The 22,697-nt window shown below is 43.4% G+C and overlaps 1 pseudogene; it reads left to right on the plus strand.

Moving 5' to 3' along the window:
* The first annotated feature begins 2,254 nt into the window (after nucleotides 1-2,254).
* On the plus strand, nucleotides 2,255-17,920 carry LOC120050591 (annotated as a pseudogene).
* Nucleotides 17,921-22,697: the final 4,777 nt, after the last annotated feature.

Below are 22,697 nucleotides of genomic sequence, written 5' to 3' on the forward strand. Positions count from 1 at the left end.
CATCATTGTTTAAATTGGCAAATTTGAGAAAGTATTGACATGCTACTGTAATATACAGTATATGGTGACCATGTTCTGGGTATGGTTTCTATCAGAAGCAACGCTACCCCCTCCTGGGCCAATGTTTGCTATTGAAGAAACGCTATACCTGGTGACCATGTTCTATCGAAGCAACGCTACCTCTGTCCATGTTTCTATAGAAGAACGCTTAACGCACCTGGACTGTTTCTATCAAGAAGCAAACGCTAACCTCCTGTGCCTGTTCTATCGAGAGCAACGCTACTCCTTGGCCATGTTTCTATCAGACGCAAACGCTACCACCTGGGCCATGTTTCTATCAGACACGCTTACCAAATCCTGGGCCATGTTTCTATCAGAAGCAACGCTACCGATTCCAAATGCGGCTATCGCCATGTTTTCTATCAAAGAAACGCTACCTCCTGGCGCATGTTTTCTATCAGAAGAACCTACCCTCTTCCGTTTCTCGAGCAGCTCCACTGCCATTTCTAGCGAAGCAACAGCTACCTACCTGGGCCATGTTTCATCAGAAGCAACGCTACCTCCTGGGCCATGTTTCTATCAGAAGCACGCTACCCCTGGCCATGTTTCTATCCAAAGCACGCTACCATCCTGGGCCATGTTTTTCTAAGCACTACCTAGGCGTTTCAAGGCAACGCTACCACCTGGGAATGTTTCTATTAAAGAAAAGCTACCACCTGGGCCCTGGTTTATATCAGAGCAACGCTACCACCTGGGGTCCATGGTGTTCTATTAGAAGCAACGCTACATCCTGGGCCATGTTTCCTATCATGAAGCAACTGCTACCCTGGCCATGTTTTTCTATTAGAAGCCACGCTAATACCACCTGGGCCATGTTTCTATTAGACGAAACGCTACCACCTGGGCCATGTTTTCTATCAGAAGCACAAATGAGGATGTTCCAGATAATCGCCAATGAGGGAGCGATGCGATCCTTATCAGAGACACATTTGTCTACATGGTATGATGCATGCTTAAGTTGCTGACTGGATCCTGACACGAACAGAATGAGATTCCACTTTCTATGACTCTCTCCCTCTCCTCTGAAATAGAATGAGCCGCAACTCTCATCTCTCCAGAGGGTGCACTTCATCATTATTTTCCTTTGCTTATAGAGTCATAGCGGTTTGAAGGGTTTCTGAGGAACTTGCAGCACCCATGATACTTGAAATTGCATTTGCCAAAGTTATATATATTATGGTGGTCTGTTCAGTAATCAATAAATAATTCAGAATAGACTACTACATCATGAAAGGCCTGAATTTAGACACGAAGGATCATTGGCTTATTTTTTTAATAGCCTAGCTGTGGATTGTAGCCCAATAACAAGGAATATGCCGACAATCGGGAACACACGGCAAATCTGTCAGTGAAAAACAGCATGGCAGACTAAACAGGCCTTTGGCATATTTCAAATACAATTTGAGGGAAAACACAGGGTTTGGAAAGCAAATGGCTCCTCTGAACAGACTGTGCTGTAGGCTTGATGCCGCAAATATTTAATCAACTTCCAAATATTGTTTTACAAAGTTAAACATAGGCGGCGCTAAATTTGCCCCCACGTACGTCCGGGTTTTATGGTTTGGCCGGGGTGGCGTCATTGTAAATAAGAATTATGTTCTTAACTGACTTGCTAATTAAATAAATCAAATTAAAAAATTACCCGAACAACGGAAAACTGAACCACTCAAACATTAAGGGAACATATGGGTAAAATGACAAAACGTTTCTCTCTCCCTAGAATTGTTAGCTGGTATTTTGCTCTACAGTCAGAAGTAATCGGTGAATCCTGTCTGTGTGTTGCTGAGCATCTATGGGAAATGGGTCGTGTGTGGTGTGTGTGTGTGTGTGGTGTGGTGTGTGTTGTGTGTGTGTGTGTTACTTTTTTCTTCTTTTTCTTTTTCTCTGTTTTTCTTTTTTTTCTTTTTTAAACAACTTTTGCAGGTGTTGTCCTGAGGGTAGAGTTAGTTTACTTCCTTCTTCCTCTCTATAAAAGGTCCCAGGAGGAGCACCCAGAGAGAACTGGTACCACTGGATCTCTCTCTCTCTAACACAACACAAGCATCAGGACATTGGAACTGGATATAAATATGATATCATAAAGGACGTGTCATATTATAGTGGTGTTACGCGTCTCCAGTTTTGATAGCAGTGTGAGGTCACGTCTGATTGATTGAGATGGTAACAGGGAACTGTGTGATTGGTTGAGACGGTCATGAGTGAGTGTTTATTGGTTGTTTGTGTTCTGGTGACAGGAGCTTAGCTCAAAGAACACAGCTCCTCAGAGGATGCGGACGATGCGGGGGTGGGGTTGGAGAGTGTAAACACAGTGATAGTCCTGACTATGGCCAACGAAGCTGCTATTTCACAATAGAAACAAAACAGACCACCCAGCTGAACCTCACTCACACACACGCCATGCCATACGCGCGCACACCCGCACACACACAATACAAGCATATAACACACACACCAGTTTCTGCTTATCTGTGAGTAAATATCCTAAGCCTGCAAGTCAGAGACATACGTAGTGTTTGTGTTAAGGGGGGTGGGGGGGGGGGGGGGGGGGGGGGGGGGGGGGGGGGGGGGGGGGGGGGGGGGGGGGGTGGTGGGGAGATTCATGATTGTATCCGATGCTTTAACCCTCTCACCAGTAGTTACCCAAACTTTTTATAGTTCACATACCCTCAACATTCACCCTCCACTGCGTACACCCTCTAGCACCACTGTCCCATCGCAAGCCCGTAAGCCTGCCACACAAAACCTATACAATGCATTTCTTAAACATAAGAATACGTGTTAGTTTTTTGTCACAACCTGGCTCGCGGGCAGTGACAAAGAGCTCTTATAGGACAAGGGCACAAATATAATATAAAATAATCAATAATTTTGCTCTTTATTTAGCATCTTACATATACAATCTTTTGTTTATCAAAATTGTGATAACTCACCACAGTTTATGGGAGGGTGTGCTTGAAAGGATGCACATAACTCTGCAATGTTGGGTTGTATTGGAAGAGTCTCAGTCCTTACATAATTTTCCACACACAGTCCTGTATTTAGTTATGCTAGTGAGGCCAAGAATCCCACTCTCATATAGGTACGTGGTCACAAAGGGCATCAGTGTCTAAACACACGATTTGCCAAGGAAGGATACTCTGAGCGCAGCCCTATCCAGAAATCTGGCAGTGGCTTTCTGATTAAATTACATTTTCACAGAACCGCTTGTTGCAATTTCGATGAGGCTTCTCTTGTTCAGATATCAGTAAGTGACTGGAGGCAGGGCATGAAAGGGATAATCCATCCAGTTGTTTGAGTTGTCCGTTTCAGGAAAGTACTGCGTAATAGCGCACCCAACTCACTCAGGTGCTTTGCTATATCCACATTTTGACATTGTCCTAAGCTTGTTCTTTGCACACAAAAAAATCATACAATGATGGAAAGACCTGTGTGTTGTCCTTGTTAATGCAGACGAAAAGAGCTCAAACTTCTTAATCATAGCCTCAATTTTGCCCCACATTGAATCTAGTTCGGAGAGTCCCCTAGATTCAGGTCATTCAGGAGAGAAAAAAACATCACCCGGAAGGCCAGTCGTGTGAGAAACTCGTCATCATGCAAGCGGTCAGACAAGTGAACATTTTGGTCATAAATTTAAGCTTGTCTCTCAATTTAAAAAAACGTGTCAATATTTTGCCCCTTGATAACCAGGGCGTTACATGGTCGCTGCCCATATCATTGCATAATGCAGAAAATACACGAGAGTTCAGGGGCAGTCCAACCATTTTCCTGTAGTGTCCAAAACGTCTTTCAAGCTGGCAGCAAGAGCCTCTCGGTGGATGCTGCGTGTACCCAAGTGGCATCAAGGCAACTGCTTGCAGGCGCGTTACCACTCCACGTCATGGCTTTTACACCCCTAGTACAGATACCAACACATTTTGACACCAAATTCCATTTGATGTCACAAAGCTGTCCAGTACCTTTTCTTTTCACCCCTTTTTTCTCCCCAATTTCGTGGTATCCAATTGGTAATAGTTACAGTCTTGTCTCATCGCTGCAACTCCCGTACGGACTCGGAGATGCGAAGGTCGAGAGCCATGCGTCCTCCGATACACAAAACCTAACCGCACTGCTTCTTGACACAACGCACATCCAACCCAGAAGCCAGCCGCACCAATGTGTCGGAGGAAACACCTTACATCTGTGACCTGGTCAGCGTGCACTGCGCCCGCCCGCCACAGGAGTCGCTAGTGCACGATGAGACAAGGATATCCCTGCCGGCCAAACCCTCCCTAACCCGGACACGCTGGGCCAATTGTGCTTCGCCCCATGGACCTCCCGGTCGTGGCCAGCTGCGACAAAGCCTGGGCTCGAACCCAGAATCTCTGGTGGCACAGCTAGCACTGTGATGCAGTGCCTTAGACCACTGCGCCACCCGGGAGGCCCTGCTGTCCAGTACTTTAAAAATATCCTCTCATGTTGTCCTGTTTTCCAGAAGAGGATGTCTTCCTTAATTGACCCCCTATAAACGTAACGGACATATACCAGGAGCTGTCCAGGTCCCCCCACGTTCTGTTGACTCATCCAGCTGTAACGCATATTAATCACTGGCTTTTATGCGAAGCAGCATTTGTTTCAAAACATCTCCTGCCATGTCACTGATGCGTCCTGAAACAGTGTTTGTTTGATGAAGTCATTGTCTGTGTAGTTTTTTTGGCCTTTTCCCAAGCATTGTCCCAGCCATATCCACGGCAGCAGGAATAATTAAGCCACAATAGTATGGGGCTTGCCTGTCCTAGCCATCCGGTAGCTCACCATATAACGCTTCTAGCCCCTTCTCATTAATGGTATCTGTTGCTTTTATACATGTCTTACTACTCGAAGTCATATTTTTTCTCGCTCAAAACTCCAGTGGCTTATTTTTCAAATTGTCATTTTTTGTTTCTAAATGTCTGCGCAAGAGCGAAGGTTTCCCGCAAGAGAGTAACGGTTAATGTGATTGGATGTTAATTAGTTTCCTAGGCTACCTGTATTTGACATTGTGTTGTTTATTCGCTGAAACCTAGATGATTCATTTTATTTTCCAGTGAAACGAGGATACTCATGTGAGAAAAAACCTCACCCAAATGTATAGCCCCGTTGAAAATATAAATGTACTGTTTGAAAATGTGAAGATTTTTTTATTTATTCTTATTCTTATTCTTTTTTTTTTTTTAAGTGAATCACATTTTTATTTGGCATACCCCCGACGGCATTGCGCGTACCCCGTTTGGAATACCTGCTCTACACATAGTGAGCTATGTCTAACGAATGAAAGAATCTCTCTCTGTCTCCCTCTTTCTTTGTTTATTTCCACCTCCCTAACACCGCACCTCTCTCTTTCCACCCTCCTGTCCTCTCTCCATCTCTCACAGTGTTTCTCCTCTGTTCCATATTCCTAATGGTACAGACAATATGGAGAGGGGAGATGGAGAGGAGACGAGAGAATGAGGAGACGAGGAGAGGAGGCAGTAAAGACCGTTGAGACACTGACTGTTTTTCTACTTCCTCTCTGTCCAGGAAGTCACCGGAGAAATCCCACATGTCACTTCATCTGGGAGCTGCAGAGGGCGGAACTAGAATGTCACAATCAGCTGGAGAAACAATCACTAGAGCCTCCCGGTAGACATGCATGCTTGCACGCACACAAGTACACACACAAGTAACACACCATACACACACACACACCCATCCACACACACACACACACACACACACACAGAAACCGACCCATTTCCTATAGATGCTCAGCAACACACAGACAGGATTCACTGATTTTTCTGACTGTAGAGCCAACAAAATACCCAGCTAACAATTCTAGGGAGAAAGACGTTTTTGTAATGTTACCCGTAATGTACACACACACACATCTATACACACATACATACAAACACATACATACAACGCACAAACACACACACACAACACACACACACACACACACACACCACACAAACACACACACACACATACACACACACACATACACACACACACACACTTAAACAAACATACACAAGTCAGACATGCATGTTTGTGAGTGTGTGTTTCACTGTGTGTGTGTGTGTGTATGTGTGTGTTTGTGTGTTTTGTTTGTGCGTGCGTGTGTGTGTGCGTGCGTGCGTGTCGTGTGTAGGCTGTGGTGGTCTATGGGACAACATCTCATGTTGGGCCCCACAGCAGTAGGGGAAGAGTGACTCTCTCCTGCCCCCCTGCTCTCACACACCTCTTCGGACGACATGGTAACACACATCCATCCTTCCATCATTCCATTGACCGTACTGTACATCCTCCTTAATTGCTGTTTATCTCTCTGCAGTACCTTTAGTAGGAACTGTACTGAGGCTGGCTGGTCTGACATCTACCCCAGCATCAGCACTTCTGCTGGTCCAGCACAACAAACCTAACAAGGTAGTTCTGCCACAGCAACTCCAAAGTTAGTAACCCAACAGGTGGAGAACTGTGACCGTTAAACCAGAACGGACTCCACTAAATCACTACAGATTCAGACACTGCACTGAGCTGGGACAGGTTATTCAGTCAGTTGTGCCTCAGATATGGAATACTCTCCTTTGTCTGCTTGGTATTGGTGGATTATTGGGTAAAGGAGCCAAGGAAAATTACTTTCGAACCCACCAAACATTCCATGTTTCTCATCCCCTACCTCTATTGTGTGTCTGGTGTGCCAGAGTAGAGGAGTCATAGGAATACAGCCTGTCCAGGTGTTGTGTCTCTGTGGTATGACAGCCTCTATGGTTGAGTGAGTCCAGACCCTCTCACGTGTTCCTGAGATTCCACAGTCAGAGAGAGAGATTCTGTCTGGACGAGGAATGATTAAAGGGTTCCATTCCTTCCATCTCTGTAGAGAAGAGTCTGGATGTCTCTCTCCCAGAGGAGGTTCCGGGGTCAAGGTCAGGGGTCAGATTGAAAGTTAAAGTTAGTGCTCACTTTTTGGGATAAAATACAAAGCACATAGTTAGGGTTAGAACAGTTTATTATTGGGTGTGTGTGTGCGTGTGTGGTGTGTGTGTGGTGTGTTGTGTGTGTGTGTGTGTGTGTGTGTGTGTGTGTGTGTGGTGTTGTGGTGTGTGTGTGTGTGTGTGTGTGTGTGTGTGTGTGCCGCTCGCGTGTGTCTGAGTCTGAGTCTGATGGTGTCTCAGACTAGGGGAATGTTGTTTATAAGAATGAGAGGGTGATGGGGAGGAGAATGATGAAGAGTAGACAGACTGATACACAAACAACACACACTCACACACCACCACTAGCTGCTGTTATTTCCCAACCTCTTGTGATTATAACATCTATGAGAGGGCAGGAGGAATTCATGCAGGGTTGAAGCTAAGCATTGCAGTTGCAACCATGGAGCTGTTGCATTCCAAACTGGTTGTGAAATAAGCTCTTGAAGAGACACAGACTATTTTGACAACAGCAAAGCTTTTTACTGGCATCCAGAATGTACGCCTATGTGTGCCAGTGTGTGTGTTTCCGCAGTAGCTGGTGTGTTGCAATATGTTTGTATGTACATGACAGAGTGTGGTGGTGTGGTGTGTGTGTGTGTGTGTGTGTGTGTTGTGTGGGTGTGTGTGTGTGTGTGTGTTGTGGTGTGTGTGTATGGTGTGTGGTGTGTGTGTGGTGTGTGTGTGTTAGTGTGTGTGTGTTGTGTTTGACTCAACCAGCTGCTGTTCTACTCAGTGGTGAAGACTCTGTACACTCTGGGCCACAGTCTCTCAATTATTGCTCTCATCACCTCTACATTCACCCTCTGTCTGATCAGGTAACACACACTCACACACATACACACTCTCTCCACACACACACACACCCACAACCCACCACACACACACACCACACACCACACACAGACACACACACACACACACACACACACACACACACACACACACACACACACACACACACACACACACACACGCGCACAGGGTAGTGTTTTGGCAGTGTGTGTGATGTGCTGTGTTTTTAATACATGGGGTTATCAAGGACCTTTTGGATGTTTTAAATTCCATATTTCACAAGTTGACACTGTTTATAAACACTCTTATCCTGACCTCATACCTCCTTTCACACTGTGCGCATGTGTGTGTGTGTTGGTGTTTGTGTGTGCGTTTGTGTGTGGTGTGTGTGTGTAGGAGGCTCCACTGCACTAGAACTACATCCATGTGAACCTGTTTGTGTGTGCGTTTTTGTGTGTTGGTGTGTGTGTGTTTGTGTGTGCGTTTGTGTGTGTTGGTGTGTGTGTTAGGAGGCTCCACTGCACTAGGAACTACATCCATGTGAACCTGTTTGTGTGTGCGTTTGTGTGTGTTGGTGTGTGTGTGTTTGTGTGTGCTTTTGTGTGTGTTGGTGTTGGTGTGTAGGAGGCTCCACGCACTAGGAACTACATCCATGTGAACCTGTTTGTGTCGTTCATCTTGCGAGCCGTGGCTGTGCTGGTTAAAGACTCTGTCATCTTCTCCCAAACCAAACACTGACTGTAGCACACAGCCCTCACTGGTGAGACTCACACTCTATCTATATTGTAAAATGTATGCAAATTCTGTCTCCGAGGACTGTAACGTGTACAAGTGTTAACACAGTATAGTAAAATGTGTTATTTGTAGTTGGGCTGTGAAGTTAGTCTGATGTTGTTTAACTCACATGGCTAACTCTGTATGTGCATGTGTTTTTGTTTTTGTGTATGCGTGCGTGCGTGTGTCTGTGTGTGCGTTTGTGCGTGTGTGTGTGTGTGTGTTGTGTGTGTGTTGGTGTGGTGTGTGTGTGTGTGTTGTGTGTGTGTGTTGTGTGTGTTTGTGTACTTTTAGGTGGGCTGTAAGGTCAGTTTGGTGATGTTTAACTATTTCATAATGGCTAACTTCTTCTGGCGCTGGTGGAGGGGCTCTACCTACAGACACTGCTCCTGGTAACCTATCATATACACACCTCGCTGTCTACCTCACAATCGGCTGGGGTAAGAAGCACACACACACTCTCTCTCTTTAACCATGGCGGTGACACAGAGGGTATTATTCCCAGTATAATAAATGTATGCTCACAGTATAAACACTGTTGTAATATTCTCTCTCTCTCACTACTCTCCGTTTGTCCAATGTCACTTCCTGGACTCGTTGTTATTACTACATCCTTCACCCTGACAGAAGTAGTCCATTGTCTTAATGTTCCCTGTGTTTAGCAGGTATTGGTTGAGTATTATGGACTGTGTCTATGGTGTGTAGTTTTATAGGCTGCTGTTTAGTGGCTGTTTAAATTATGGGTCTCAATGAAGTCTGGTTTCCTCTCTCTCTCTATCTCCATCCCTCTCTTTCCTGTCTCTCTCTCTCTCTCTCCATTCCTCTCTCTCTCTTTCTCTCTCTCTCTCTCTCTCTCTCTCTTCTCTTTCTTCTTTCTTTCTTTCTTTCTTTCTCTCTCTCTCTCTCTCTCTCTCCTCTCTCTCTCTCTTCTCTCTCTCTCTCTCGCTGTGTCTCTCTCAGGGTTACCCTCAGTATTTCTGGTGATCTGGATCTTCTGTAGATGTATCTGGAAGACACCGAGTGAGTCTGCTCTGACATCATCAACAGTCGACTGAACATCCCCCATCTCAATAGCTCATCAACATGCGACTAATCAATGTGTGTGTGTGTGTGTGTGTGTGTGTGTGTGTGGGGGGTGTGTGTAGCTGCTGGAGAGGAATGACATTCCTACCCCTAGGAGGGTGATCAACTGGCCCATAATGGCGTCTGTGATAGTGAGTATCATAGAGCAGTAATGGCATCCCAGTATCAGCAAGCCCTTGAGTCACTGAACAAACTAGCAGAAACAGGGTTGGGCTGCTGTCTCCATTAGAGCCAAAATGGGGTCTCATGTCTAGGGCTGTTGCGGTGACCGTATTACCGCCATACCGGCGGTCCACGAGTCATGAAGGTAGTCAAATTCCACATGACCGTTTAGTTACGGTAATTAGGCTTCTCCAAGCTCTGATGCTGCTGATGGTCATTAGTAACCTACCAAACTTGCTAACTGCCTGTTACTCAGCACTCTATTGTCCCTCTAACCACTCTGACATCAATGCAATGTGATCGAAAATCTAATCAAACACTTCATGAGAGTCCATGAGCTCATGTTGCGCAACATTTCTATAGGCTATGCTTTTGCGCCAGAAAACAGAGTGATGGCCTCTCTAAAAAGCTTTCTATTGGCTAGGCCTACTATATTTATTTCTCAACGTTTCCTAATATTAAGTACATTGCTTATATTTACAACAGGAGTATAGCCTACCTGGCTGGCATGAAAATAAACCACGGGTAAAAGCGTAAAAGCTGTGTATTTTTTCCCGCTGCTGATATTTCAATACAGGTGACTGATAATGGTCCATTCTAAATTAAAACTAATGTAACACATATATTATTTAGTATATGTAAAGCCAGATTAAATCAAGAATAGTCTGATGGGTGATCACTTGTGAATGATATATTATCACTTGTAATGATGCCCAGCGTAAGAAACAATGCCTTTTTTTGCGACTTTTTCTAATCATAGTTGTACACCTCATGTAGCCTACCCATAGGTCTATATGTTTTAATAAGGTTAGTATCATACCTCATGTAGCCTAGCCCATAGGTCTATATGTTTCAATAAGGTTAGTATCACACCTCATGTAGCATGCACATAAGTCTGTATGTTTTAATAAGGTTAGTATCACACCCTCATGTGCCTAGCCCATAAGTCTATATGTTTTAATAAGGTTAGTATCACACCTCATGTAGCCTAGCCCATAGGGCTATATGTTTTAATAAGATTTTTATCACAACTAAAGTGGCCAAAAAACGTAAATAACTTCTTAAAATTAAGCACATTAATCTGCTTTACACAGGTGTAGAGCCTAACTGGCATGCATAAGCAGCGTCTGAGTTTCAAGAATGAGGAAGAACACTTTTCACCATATAAAATACACCTTTATAATAAAAGCATTACATCATAATTGCATATGCGGTCACTTTGATAATGGTGATATAGCCTACTACCATGTGTGCATTGCTGCGCTTATAATGTGAATAGCCTAATAGTTTATCAACATTTTAAGCTAAACTTTCTGATCTGTTGCGTAAAAACATTTTTGGGATGCTGGTGATTGTATTAATTTGTGATCTATCGCATCCCACAACTGTCCCAGACTATGTTAGGAATATTTATTTTCTCGCACAGAATAGAATAGGTGGACGTTTGTACATGGGGATATTAGATTGACATAGGCTAGTGCTTTTGCTGTTTTTTAGGCCTACTCATCTTGCTGGCTGACGAAAAAGTAAATGTGGATAGTTCTTCAGTATCTTCAATGTGCGCCTCGGAAATAGATAAGGACCCGCAGTTGAGTTCCGGATGTGTCTGTCTTCACTTGTAGCCTGTGAGAAAGACCCATCACGTGATGGAGCGCACAGCACTCAGGGAGAAGGGCATAACGGCCACTGGACACAAAAAGGCATGGATTGTTTTAGGGTGCATTACGGCCACACAAAGGGGATGCCGCTGTGAAATTCTAGGCATTATCAAGTGCTTGTCAAATTGTGAATGAGTGACTGATGTATGTGTACAGCCTGTGCAAAAAAAACAAAGCAGAGCTCATGCCTTTCAAGAGACTTTTTTCAAATCATCATTGCAGTCGCATCATGCAGCCTTAGAATGTATTAAAAATCTAAACATAGCCCTTTTGTAAAACAACGAAAGTTACATTAACTTCTTTGGGCTGCAAGCCCGAGGCCGGCCACAATATGACAACAGCCACTTCAAGTGCAGGTCCAATCCAATACATCAAATGAAGATAAACATCTTGTGAATCCAGCCAACATGTCCGATTTTTAAAATTTTTACAGCGAAAACAGCACGTATATTTATGTTAGCTCACCACCAAATACAAAAAAGGACAGACATTTTTCACAGCACGGTAGCATGCACAAAGCCAACCTAACTAACAAAGAACCAACCAAACTAACCAAGAAACAACTTCATCAGATGACAGTCTTATAACATGTTATTCAATAAACTTATGTTTGTTGAAAATGTGCATATTTAGCTATAAATCAGTTTTACATTGCAGCTACCATCATAGCTACCGTCAGAAATAGCACCGAAGCAGCCAGAGTAATTACAGACACCACGTCAAATACCTAAATACTCATCATAAAACATTTCTGAAAAATACATGGTGTACAGCAAATGAAAGACAGCATCTTGTGATTCCAGCCAATATTCCGATTTCTTAAGTGTTTTACAGCGAAAACACAATATAGCATTATATTAGCTTACCACAATAGCCAGAAACCAAGCCATTTACCAGCAGAAAAAGTTAGCGATCGTAACAAACCAGCAAAATATATATAATTTTTGACTAACCTTGATAAGCTTCATCAGATGACATTCCTATAACATCAGGTTATACATACACTTATGTTTTGTTCGAAAATGTGCATATTTAGACTGAAATCAGTGGTTATACATTGTGCTAACGTAGCATCTTTTTCCCACAACGTCCGGATATTTTTCTGACACTCACATATTCTGACCAAATAACTATCATTAACATTACTAAAAAATACATGTTGTATAGGAAATGATAGATACACTAGTTCTTAATGCAATCGCCGTGTTAGAATTCTAAAAAAACTTCATTACGACATGCATTTTACGTTATGGCGAAAGGGTGCCCAAATCTGGGCGAAAACTACTAGTTCACATGTTCAACAGATATATGAAATAGCATCATAAAATGGGTCCTACTTTTGATGATCTTCCATCAGAATGTTGTACAAGGGGTCCTTTGTCCAGAACAATCGTTGTTTGGATTTAGAATGTCCTCCTCTCCAGTCAATTAGCACAGAAAGCTAGCAAAGTGGCGCGAAGCTCTCCTTCCTGAACATACGCAGACAAAGCAACACGCCTAACGTCCCGAAAAAATTCAATAATCGAATAAAACTATATTGAAAAAACATACTTTACGATGATATTGTCACATGTATCAAATAAAATAAAAGCCGGAGATATTAGTCGTCTATAACGACAGCTTTACAGAAGGCAATACCAGGTCACTTCTCGCGCGTTCCAGAAAACAGGAAATTGGGGTCACGTCATGCCAAGAGCTTTTATTCGACCTCATATCATGTTATACACTCCATTTCTTCTCTCACTGCCTGTTGACATCAAGTGGAAGGCGTATGAAGTGCATGTATACTAATAAATATCAAGCACATTTATAGGCAGGCCCTAGAACAGAGCATCGATTTCAGATTTTCCACTTCCTGTCAGGAAGTTTGCTGCAAAATGAGTTCTGTTTTACTCACAGATATAATTCAAACGGTTTTAGAAACTAGAGAGTGTTTTCTATCAATAGTAATAATAATATGCATATTGTACGAGCAAGAATTGAGTACGAGGCCGTTTGAAATGGGCACCTTTTATCCAGGCTACTCAATACTGCCCCTGCAGCCCAAAGAGGTTAATAACTCTAAATTAAGCATATAGGATTACCAATTTCTTTGTTACCGACCAACACAGAATATCCGCATGTGCACACCTCCTCAAATCGTTTGGAGAAAAGATTCTTTATATTTTTTTCAGCTTTGTTCATTTGTATTCTTCATACTATAAAATAATGCCAAGGAAGTCTAAGCAAATCTTGTCTGCTAAATGAACTAGTGTAGCCCACAGCCACTTGGCATAGCCAGATCAGGACCTAACATAAGGACAACTCAGAGTATGCTGTTCTCTGAAATAGACTACTTTTTATTCATATCATGCTTCTAAAATAAACCATGGATTCATTGTGAAGGTGTAGGTTATATGCATGGATTTATAGACTTTTTAAAATGCAAATGTTTCTAAGGTCAGCATCAGTGGCTTGTGTGTGGAAGCCAGGAGATGCTAAATGTGAGGTTTTTTACCATTTTTAACTAGGCAAGTCAGTTGAGAACAAATTCTTATTTTTCAATGACGCCTAGGAACAGAGGGTTAACTGCCTTGTTCAGGGGGCAGAACAATAGATTTCTACCATGTCAGCTCGGGGATTCGATCTTGCAACCTTTCGGTTACTAGTCCAACACTCTAACCACTAGGCTACCTGCAGCCCCGGTCAATTACAGTCAATTACCATGAGACCGCAGTTATTGCTTTACAATCATTGGCTGATGAAATTTCTTGACCACCACTGCTCTACTACTCATGTCCTACTCATTCTTATGGAGGTCTCTTGTCTCATCAGATCAACTTTGTTCTGTTCATCAGTATCATCCGTATCCTAGTCCAGAAACTACTCTGCTCTGACGTGGGCGGGAACAACCAATCACAGTACAGTACCCCTCCAACAACCAATGATAATACAGAATATTCTCTCAACAACAATCACTTTTGTTTAGATTATTCTTACACACCTGTGTGTTGCAGTGTCTGGCTAAGTCCACCCTGCTGCTGATTCCTCTATTTGGAGTCAACTACATGGTGTTTGTCTACCTGGTGGAGACAGAGAGCGACAGGATGCAGAATACAAGATTATCTTTGACCTGGGACTGGGGTCATTCCAGGTATACCACTACCTTAACCCCTGATCCTTAACCTTTTACCCCCCTAACCCTAACCCTAACCCTATCTAGTTTGACCTGGGACTGGGGTCATTCCAGGTATACCACTACCTTAACCCCTGATCCTTAACCTTTTACCCCCCTAACCCTAACCCTAACCCTATCTAGTTTGACCTGGACTGGGTCATTCCAGGTATACCACTACCTTAACCCCTGATCTTTAACCTTTTACCCCCCCTAACCCTAACCCTATCTAGTTTGACCTGGGACTGGGGTCATTCCAGGTATACCACTACCTTAACTGCTGATCTTTAACCTTTTACCCCCCCTAACCCTATCTAGTTTGACCTGGGACTGCGGTCATTCCAGGTATATACATCACTACATGACCAAAAGTATGTGGACACCTGCTCGTCGAACATCTCATTCGAAAATCATGGGCATTAACATGGAGTTGGTCACCCTTTTGCTGCTATAACAGCCTCCACTCTCCTGGGAAGGCTTTCCACTAGATGTTGGAACATTGTTGCAGGGACTTGCTTTCATTCAGCTACAAGAGCATTAGCAAGGCTGGGCACTGAGTTGGGCGATTAGGCCTCTCTCGCAGTCGGCGTTCCAATTCATCCCAAAGGTGTTCGATGGAGTTGAGATCAGGGCTCTGTGCAGGACAGACAAGTTCTTCCACACCAATCTCGACAAACCATTTCTGTATGGACCTCGCTTTGTGCACGAGGGCATTGTCATGCTGAAACAGGAAAGGGCCTTCCCCAAACTGTTGCTACAAAGTTGGAAGCACAGAATTGTTTAGAATGTCATTACATGCTGTCGCATTAAGATTTCCCTTCACTGGATTTCTCTCAACTAAGGGGCCTAGCTTGAACCATGAAAAACAACCCCAGACCATGATTCCTCATTTACCAAACTTTACAGTTGGCACTATGCATTGGGGAAGGTAGCGTTCTCCTGCTATCCACCAAACCCATATTCGTCCGCCGGACTGCTCTAGTGTCCAATGGTGGCGAGCTTTACACCACTCCAACCGACGCTTGGCAGTGTGCATGGTGATCTTAAGCTTGTGTGCGGCTGCTTGGTCATGGAAACCCATTTTATGAAGCTCCCGATGAACAGTTATTGTGCTGATGTTGCTTCCAGAGGTAGTTTGGAACTCAGTGGTGAAGGTTGAATCCGAGGACATTTTTCCGCGCTACGTGCTTCAGCACCTAGCAGTTCCGTTCTGTGAGCTTGTGTGGTCTACTACTTTGCGGCTGAGCCGCTGTTGCTCTTAGACGTTCCTACTTCACAATACAGCACTTACAGTTGACCGGGTCAGCTCTAACAGGGCAGTAATTTGATGAACTGACTTGTTGGAAAGGTGGCATCCTATGACGGTGACACGTTGAAAGTCACTGAGCTCTTCAGTAGGGTGATTATACTGCTAATATTTGTCTATGGAGATTGCAAGGCTGGGTGCTCGATTTTATACACCTGTCAGCAACGGGTGTGGCTGAAATACCGGAATCCACTAATTTGAAGGGGTGTCCACATACTTTTATATATACAGTGCATTCAGAAAGTATTCAGACCCCCCACATTTTGCTACACTACAGCCTTATTCAAACATTTATTAAATTGTTTTTTTTCTCTTCAATCTACACACAATACCCCATAAAGGGAAAGTGGGATATCTAGTCAGTTGGTCAACTGAATGCATTCAACTGAAATGTGTCTTCCGCATTTAACCCAACCCCTGGAACAGGGGCTAGAACAACAGATTTGTACCTTTTAAGCTCAGGTAGTGTGATGGTTTGGGGATGCTTTGCTGCCTCAGGACCTGGACGACTTGCCTTAATAGGAACCATGAATTCTGCTCTGTATCAGAGAATTCTACAGGAGAATGTCAGGCCATCCATCTGTGAGCTGAAGCTAAAGTGCAGTTGGGTCATGCAGAAAGACAATGATCCAAAAACACACAATCAAGTCTACATGAAAATGGTTAAAAAGCAGTGACTATGTGTATTGATACACCATCCAAAGTGTAAATAATAACTTCACCATGCTCAAAGGGATATTCAATAGCTGCCCTTCTTCGGAAAACCTCCCTGATCTTTGTCGTTGAATCTGTGTTTTAAATTCACTGCTCGACTGAGGTACCTTACAGATAATTGTATGTGTGGGGTACAGAGATGGGGTAGTAATTTAGAAATCATGTTAAACACTATTATTGCACACAGAGTGAGTCCTTGCAACTTTTTATGTGACTTTTAAGCACATTTTTGCTCCTGAAGTCATGTAGTCTTGCCATAACAAAAGGGTTGATTACTTTATTGACTCAAGACATTTCAGCTTTTCATTTGTAAACATTTCTAAAAACATAATTCCACTTTGACATTATGGGGTATTGTGTGTATATCAGTGGCACAACATCTCAATTTTAAATTCAGGCCGTAACGCAACAAAAGGTGGAAAAAGTCAAGGGGTGTGAATACTTTGTGAATATACTGTACAGTGTGTTTTAGAAGCTGAGTTGATGTTGCCATATGTTGTGTTCTCCAGGGTCTGGTGATAGCTACTCTCTACTGCTTCCTCAACACCGAGGTGAGCTACTCTTACATTTCACCTCATGTTCTCGATAACCATACTTTCTGAAACTGAATGTGTGTGTGTGTGTGTGTGTGTGTGTGTGTGGTGTGTGTGTGTGTGTGGTGTGTGTGTGTGTGTGTGTGGTGTGTATATGGGTGTGGTGTGTGTGTGTGTGGTGTGTGTGTGTGTGTGTGTGTGTGTGTGTGTGTGTGTGCGTGCGATAAGGTCCAAGGGGAGCTGAAGAGGAAGTGGAGGAGTGTGTCATTAAAGCATTACATCGGGCGGGACTGCCTTCTACATAACGCGTCAATCAGCCGTAACTCCACCCACTTCCAGCGGAACTCCAGAGCCCAGTCCATCCTGCAGACAGAGACTACTTCACTGTGACCCGAAAGTAGTTCCACCTCTGTGGCCCCTGAAGTGGATCTAACACAATATAACCTGGAAGTGGAACTAACTCTCTCTTTGACCATGAAGTGAAGCTGGGGTAAATCAACCAACACAAGTTTAGGGTCAGCTGAAAACTAGTGGAACACTCCAATAAAAGACAGACACTCAATGTTTTACCACAACCGGGAGAGGCTGGATGTTTGATTCCACACTGTGGAGGTCTTCAGGAGCTGTCCACACTGCCACAGTGTGTGTGTGTGTGTGTGTGTGTGTGTGTGTGTGTGTGTGTGTGTGTGTGTTGTGTGTGGTGTGTGTGTGTGTGTTTGTGTGTGTGTGTGTGTGTGTGTGTGTGTGTGTGTGTGTGTGTGTGTGTGTGTGTGTGTGTGTGTAATGTGTTCTGAAAGCTAATAAAGAACTTCATATATCCTATGTTTATGAGGCAGAAGCCTGGAGCACTGAGCATGGAATGGGCTTGGCATTCCAGGTGTTATATATACACACACACACACACGTTAACATTGCCAAATCAAGTGAAGTAGATAATAAAAAAAAAGTGAAATAAACAATACAAATGAACAGTAAACATTACACAAGAATAAAGACATGTCAAATGTAAAATGTCAAATATCATATTATGTATATATACAGTGTTGAAACGATGTGCAAATAGTGAAAGTACAAAGGGAAAATAAATAAATCTGTGTTGTATTTGCAATGGTGTTTGTTCTTCACTGGTTGCACTTTTCTTGTGGCAACAGGTCACAAATCTTGCTGCAGTGACGGCACACTGTGGTATTTCAACCAGTAGATATGGGAGTTTATCAAAATTGGATTAGTTTTTTTGAATTCTTTGTGGATCTGTGTAATCTAAGGGAAATATGTGTCTCTAATATTGTCATACATTTGGCAGGAGGTTAGGAAGTGCAGCTCAGTTTCCACCTCATTTTGTGGGCAGTTTGCACATAGCCTGTCTTCTCTTGAGGGCCAGGTCTGCCTACGGCGACCTTTCTCAATAGCAAGGCTATGCTCACTGAATCTGTACATAGTCAAAGCTTTTCTTAATTTTGGTCAGTCACAGTGGTCAGATATTCTGCCACTGTGTACTCTCTGTTTAGGGACAAATAGCATTCTAGTTTGCTCTGTTTTTTTGTTAATTCTTTCCAATGTGTCAAGTAATTATCTTTTTGTTTTCTCATGATTTGGTTGGGTTTAATTGTGTTGCTTTCCTGGGGCTCTGTGGGGTCTGTTTGTGTTTGTGAACAGAGCGCCAGGACCAGCTTGCTTAGGTGACTATTCTCCAGGTTCATCTCTCTGTAGGTGATGGCTTTGTTATGGAATGTTTGGGAATCGCTTCCTTTTAGGTGGTTGTAGAATTTAACGTCTCTTTTCTGGATTTTGATAATTAGGCCTATAGCCTTAATTCATCATGCGGCAGAAGAGAACGTTTTAAATTTTCTACAACCCCTAAAAGGAAGCGATTCCCCAAACAATTTCCATAACAAAGCATCACCTACAGAGAGATGAACGTGAGAATATTCACCTAAGCTAAGCTGGTCCTGGCGCTCTGTTTCACAACACAAACAGACCCCACAGATCCCCAGGAAAGCCACACAATTAAACCCAACCAAATTCATGAGAAAACAAAAAGATAATTACTTGACCATTGGAAAGAGATTAACAAAAAAACAGAGCAAACTAGAATGCTATTTGTCCCTAAACGAGAGTACACAGTGGGCAGAATACCTGACCACTGTTGACTGACCCAACTTAAGGAAAAGCTTTGACTATGTTACAGACTCATGAGCATAGCCTTGCTATTGATGAAAGGTCGCCGTAGGCGTACCTGGCCCTCAAGAGAAGCCAGGCTATGTGCAAACAGGGGGGGGGGGGGGGGGGGGGCTGCCCACAAAATGAGGTGGAAACTGAGCTGCACTTCTAACCTCCTGCCAAATGTCTGACAAATATTAGAGACACATATTTTCCCTTAGATACACAGATCCACAAAGAAGTCAAAAGCACTCATCCATTTTGATAAACTCCCATATCTCTGGTTGAAATACCACGTGTGCCGTCACTGCAGCAAATTTGTGAACTGTTGCCACAAGAAAAGTGCACCCAGTGAAGAACAACACCAATTGCAAATACAACACAGATTATTTATTTTCCTTTGTACTTTCACTATTTTCAATCCGTTTCACATCTGTAAATATACATAATATGATATTTTGACATTTTACATTTGGACATGTCTTATTCTTGTGTAATGTTTACTGTTCATTTGTAATTGTTTATTTCACTTTTTTTTTATTATCTACTTCACTTGAATTTGTGGCAATTTTAACTTGTGTGTTTGTGTGTATAGATAAACACCTGGAATGCCAAGCCCATTCCATGCTCAGTTGCTCCAGGCTTCGCCTCATAAACTAGGTATATTAAGTTCTTTAATTAGCTTTCAGACACATTACACACACACCAACACACACACACACACACACACACACACACACACAACACACACACCACAACACACACACACACACACACACACACACCCACACACACACACACACACACACAACACACACACACACACACACACACTGTGGCGTGTGGACAGCTCCTGAAGACCTCCCCAGTGTGGAATCAAACATCCAGCCTCTCCCGGTTGTGGGTACATTGAGTGTCTGTCTTTTATTGGGTGTTTCCACTAGTTTTCAGCTGACCCTAAACTTGTGTTGGTTGAAATTTACCCCAGCTTCACTTCATGGTCAAAAGAGAGGGTTAGTTCCACTTCCAGGTTATATTGTGTTAGATCCACCTTCAGGGGCCACAGAGGTGGAACTACTTTCGGTCACAGTGAAGTAGTCTCTGTCTGCGGATTGGACTGGGCTCTGGATTCCGCTGGAAGTGGGTGGAGTTACGGCTGATTGACGCGTTATGTAGAAGGCAGTCCGCCCGATTAATGCTTTAATGACACACTCCTCCACTTCCTCTTCCAGCTCCCCTTGGACTTATCGCACGCACACACACACACACCACACACACACACACACATCACACCACACACACACACACACACACACACACACACACACACACACACACACACACACACACACACACACACACACACACACACAACACACACACACGACACACACAATTCTGTTCCAGAAAGTATGGTATCGAGAACATGACGGTAAATGTAGAGTATCTCACCTTCGTGGGGGGGGGGAGGAAGCAGTAGGAGTAGCTTATCACCAACCCCCCCCCCCCCCCCTGGAGAACACAACATATGGCAACATCAACTCAGCTTCAAACACACTGTAAGTATATTCACAAAGTATTCACACCCCTTTACTTTCCACCTTTTGTTGCGTTCGGCCTGGAATTTAAAATTGAGATGTTGTGCCACTGATATACACACTATCCCCATAATGTCAAAGTGGAATTAATTTTTTTGAAATTTTTTACAAATGAAAATGCTTGGACAATGTTCTTGAGTCAATAAGTAATCAACCCTTTGTTATGGCATGCTACATGCGTGCAGGAGCAAAAATGTGCTTAAAAGTCACATAAAAAGTTGCAAGGACTCACTCTGTTTGCAATAATAGTGGTTTTAACATGATTTCTAAATTACCTACCCCATCTCTGTACCCCACACTACAGATTATCTGTAAGGGTACCTCGGTCGAGCAGTGATTTAAACACAGCATTCAACGCACAGATCAGGGAGGTTTTCCGAAGAAGGGCAAGCTATTGAATTCCTTGGAGCATGGTGAAGTTATTATTTCACTTTGGATGTGGTATCAATACACATAGTCACTGCTTTTGTACCATTTTCATGTAGACTTTTATGTGTGTTTTTGATCATTGTCTTCTGCATGACCGCAACTGCACTTTACGTCAGCTCACAGATGGATGGCCTTGGACAGTTCTCCTGTAAGAATTCTCTGATACAGAGCAGACTTCATGGTTCCTATTAAGGCAAGTCGTCCAGGTCCTGAGGCAGCAAAGCATCCCCAAACCATCACACTACTGAGCTTAAAAGGTACCAATCTGTTGTTCAGCCCCTGTTTCCAGGGTTTAGTTAAATGCGGAAGACACATTTCAGTTGAATGCATTCAATTTGACCCAACTGACTAGATATCCCCACTTCCCTTTATGGGGTATTGTGTGTAGAATTGAGAAAACAAACAATTTTATAATGTTTGAATTAAGCTTGTAGTTGTAGCAAAATGTGGGGGTTCTGAATACTTTCTGAATGCACTGTATTATAGAATATTGACAGCCCAAAACCCCTTCAATTAGTGGATTCCGGTATTTCAGCACACCCGTTGCGACAGGTTATAAATCGAGCACCCAGCCTTGCAATTCTCCATAGCCAATTTATCAGTATAAATCACCCTACTGAAGGCTTCAGTGACTTTCAACTGTCACCGTCATATGAATGCCACCTTTCCAACAAGTCAGTTCATCATACTGCCCTGTTAGAGCTTGACCCGCAACTGTAAGTGCTGTTATTGTGAAGTGGACGTCTAAGAGCAACAGCGGCTCAGCCGCAAAGTAGTAGACCACACAGCTCCGAACGGAAACTGCTAGGGTGCTGAAGCCACGTAGCGCGGAAACATGGTCCTCGATTCAACCTTCCCACTGAGTTCCAAACTACCTCTGGAAGCACATCACACATACTTGTTCATCGGGAGCTTCATAAAATGGTTTCCATGACCAAGCAGGCCGCACACAAGCTTAAGATCACCATGCACACTGCCAAGCGTCGGTTTGGATGGTGTAAAGCTCGCCACCATTGGCACTAGAGCATTCCGGCGGCGAATATGGGTTTTTGGTGGATAGCAGGAGAACGCTGACCTTCCCCAATGATAGTGCCAACTGTAAGTTTGGTAAATGAGGAATCATGGTCTGGGGTTGTTTTTTCAATGGTTCAAGCTAGGCCCCTTAGGTTTGAGAGAAATCCAGTGGAAGGGAAATCCTTAATGCGACAGCAAGTAATGTCATTCTAAAACAATTCGGTGCTCCAACTTTGTAGCAACAGGTTTGGGAGGCCCTTTCCTGTTTCAGCAGACAATGCCCTCG

This window comes from Salvelinus namaycush, chromosome 7 (assembly GCF_016432855.1).
Source record: "Salvelinus namaycush isolate Seneca chromosome 7, SaNama_1.0, whole genome shotgun sequence".
Taxonomy (NCBI): domain Eukaryota; kingdom Metazoa; phylum Chordata; class Actinopteri; order Salmoniformes; family Salmonidae; genus Salvelinus; species Salvelinus namaycush.